This window comes from Amphibalanus amphitrite, unplaced genomic scaffold, assembly GCF_019059575.1.
Source record: "Amphibalanus amphitrite isolate SeventyFive unplaced genomic scaffold, NRLGWU_Aamphi_draft 000068F_arrow, whole genome shotgun sequence".
Lineage (NCBI taxonomy): Eukaryota > Metazoa > Arthropoda > Thecostraca > Balanomorpha > Balanidae > Amphibalanus > Amphibalanus amphitrite.
This window is the reverse complement of record NW_024881564.1, coordinates 342,157-346,064: the sequence shown is the minus strand read 5'-3', so window position 1 is coordinate 346,064 and position 3,908 is coordinate 342,157.

Below are 3,908 nucleotides of genomic sequence, written 5' to 3'. Positions count from 1 at the left end.
CTTTTGTCCTTTATTTCGCTCACAACACCGAGTCGATGCTCCAAAATCGGGTCCGAGAACGTGTGAACATGAGAGAGGAGCTGCCATGCCGAGCAGCTACATAATTAGCACAAGGTCTAGGACGTTATACAAGCGGCTGAACCAGCCGTGCCGATCAGAGGGGCATGGATGAGTTTGTTGCTTTGTTTGTAAATGTTTTAACAGGAATAAGCCTAATGGCTCAGAAGCGATCATCGTGTTTCGACAAGTGTTGTAAGCTTCTATAGGGCGACGACAACGTGTGACGTTTCATTGACACAGCAGACTAATTACTTCCTGTCGACCGCATGACCTTAGCATTATAAGTCAACCCTCACCGGACCTATTGGTTTTCTACATACGCGCCGGGCGAGGGGGGAGGGGTATGACCCCCTCGCCGTTTCGCCCCTGAGAGCTATAGCCTCGCGGAAAAAAAACGACCGCACATATACGTCGTTACGAGACGCAGCGACTGATATCAGATTTTAAGGTCTCAGTTCAACCGGTGACCTCTGAGGTGAGGTCAGGTAAGTGACCCAGGGTACGGGTTCGGTTTTTGATAACTTCGCAAAAAAGGCCGCAGAGCCGCAATTTTGGCATCATCATCGTGCTTGCCTAGCTTAGGCGCGTCGAATGGTATACTTTTTCTTCGGATGAGGTCAACCTGAGGTGTTGATCTCGGGTCAAGGTCAGGTCAGAGTCCCCAGGTCTCTAAGTTGGTCGACGGAGGCCATAGCGCATGCCTATCATTCGATTCGGCAGGTCTCTCTGAGATTTGTGACTTTCTCGACTCGCTAGCTCAATTTGATCGGGAGCTATTGACGAAAAACTCTTAACACGTGCCACAGTGGTGGTCTCAGCCAACTTCGCCCTAGTGGGGGAGGGGGGAGGGGCATATGTTACCACCCACCTATAACTCAAAAACTAAGAGGGCTAGAAAGACGCAGTAAAAAGCAGTCGATAGCTCTCAATGCGTGCGTTTGAAAATATTTCGGTCATTTTTCATCTTAAAGCAATATTGGGGTCACTGGAGGTCATCAAAGGTCAAAATTTGCCAAATGTCATTATATTTTTCAGAAAACATGCATTTATCTCAAGAACTATGATAGCTAGAAAAACGCATGGAAAAGCAATTGATAGCTTTTGAACTCTTCTTTTGATAAGGTCATCATTAAAATTGGCCTCAGGTCAACGCCACGCACTGGCCTGACCTTAGGTCACGGATATAAAAAATCCGAGATATACAAATTATAGGCGCCCATAACATCATGCAATTCACCAAGTTTAAAACCTCTCTAAGAAACACTGCAGACTGGACATGATTGCAAACTTTTGTTTAGGCTTGGTCAACTTGACCTGGTGACCTGACCTGACATGATCTGGGGTCAAAAATTTCACACATTGTCCAAAATATATGTACAAAAGCTACTCCAAGCGGCGCGGCGCTATACGCGCCGCGGATTTTTATTCACACGCAAGAAACGCGACAGGGTGGTAACATATGCCCCTCCCACTGGGGCGAAGGTTAACCCTATTAGTGGCAGGGGTGGTTGTTTTTATCCACCCCTCAGGTTTTTCGGGAATATCTCCGAAACCGCTGAAGCTATGATGCTGAAATTTTCTGACTTTCCTTAAAACTGAATTGGGCACATTCCCTGAAAATTTCAAGTTCATAACTTTACCAGGGGCGGCTCCAGAGCACTGGGAATTGGGGGGTCCTATTCGTGAAGCGAGTCATTTGGGCGAAGATCACGATGCTGCACCAGTTTTACGAACAGTGAATGAAAGGTAGGTATCATGTGATAACATATACAAAGTTATTGTGCATCCTCTTTTGACACGTTTTTGCTATAATAGGCGGATCCAGGCGTCCAAAAAGGGGGGTTATTCTTTACCTCCCAACATAGGTGCCCTCCCAGCCAGCAATCCCACTCCGTTCCCGATCGGGATTTTCGGACTCAGCCCGCACCACCCCGATCGGGACCGGAGTGGGACGGGATTGGGAAATGAGACACTTTGTACGGGCTGGAACGGTCCGGATATCCCAACCTACCCCGCACGGCCGGTTGGGAGATCCCGCACGTATCCGGACCGCCTTATCACGTTTTAACAAGCGCTGAACTCCGATCCCGATCGGGATTCCCCAAATCTCCCCGCACAACCGGTTCGGAAATCCCGCACGCACCCGGATCGCCTTATGGCATTTTAACAAGCGATGAACTCCGATCCCGATCGGGATGTCCCAACTCGGCCCGCACGGCCGGTTCGGGAATACCGCAGGCATCTGACATATTAACCGCAGTCTCATAACCGCAGATTGCTGTTATGCAGATGCGACCACTTTGCTTGCGCCACCGCAACCCCCTCGCCTCTTCATTATTCTCCAATTCAACCTTTATACCTAATGCCTGCACGACAAAATGAATTACATTGGACACTGAAATATATTCACAAATTTACTGGTTGCACACAGGTCAATTTTTTACAAATTCACAGCCTGGCCAGCACATTCGTGGCGTCGGCCATCATCTTAGCGCCGCTGCAACTTGCAAGGCGCTGGCACAGCGGACTCACTTCCGGTGTTCACAGTCATTATAACAGCTGCCTGCGCCTTGTTCGTGTCGGCTCCTCTGCGGACAGTGTGTCCGTGTGCCGTCACGGGCTTCAGAGAGCCACCGCGAGACTATGTAGACGGCTGGCATCTGGTCGGGCGGTTCACCACTGTGCGAAGAGAGCATCTGAAAATGACCAAGAGGTAATTAATCAAAGTCTGTGACACACTAAAAATCACTAAGAAATAACCCACATCTGACATTTTACATGGTATGCCTGGTAATTCAGGTTTTCAAACCTACAATGCAACCATTAACGACACTTGACAATGAGACCAAACATCTTCTGTCCATGATAACTGATCAAGCATGCGACAGCACGATTGTAATTCACATGTCGTACAACCACAACGAACATAACAATTTTTATTACCTATAGCTTTCCCGCTCCCTACATCACGGATGAAGTGTGCACTACATATACTCACCCTGTTCTCAAAGACGGACTGATTTCCCTGCAACGACAACAGTTGAACCGACCGCTTGCTATGTAGAGCCAGTTCAAAAGCAATATCCTGAGGCAGCAGCTCAAAGGAGGGATAGACACTTGACCAACGCGGCAACGAGACTGGCCGCTGCGCTCAGAGGACGCGTCTGCCTGCACGCGGCCCATCTGATTGCTTTTCCAGGCTTTCTGGGCCACCGGATATGGTGCCCGAAGCGCCTTCTCAGATCGGTTGGGATAACAACGTAAATCACAAGCCTGTCTAAACATGGGATTCGAAACATGGGATGGGATTCGATTGGGCTATCCGTATCGCGTCCCAACCGATTAAGCATGCGGTCCGGAAATCCCGAGTCACCCCTACCGCCGGCCTCTGAGGTCCGGTATCGATTGGGACAACCCAAGCCTACCCAACCCGGTAGGGACAGGTCGGGACATCCGGAGCCTATCCTGACCGTCCCCAACCGCATCCCGGACGAATTGCTGGCTGGGCTGACACCGCCTATGCATGACCAATACAATTTTAGTCGTTCTCTCATAAGAAAATTGTAAGATAACAAGACCATTGCCACCCTTTTTAGAAACAGTACCAACAAAAACCTTATTTACTATACTTTTTGTGTACCCCCAATCTCAATGATCTGTATCCACCTATGATTTTTGAAAATGCATGTTTTTAGGATCCATGTGAATTCCTGGTTCATTTTCTATCGATCGGCAAAAGTTGCGTTAAGATTGGTTCAGAAAACTGGCCGTGATAAACAGCTTAAAATGTATCTGCAATTTGCCCGTTTTTACCCCCCTCTACCCCCCTATTGACATTTTTAATATTA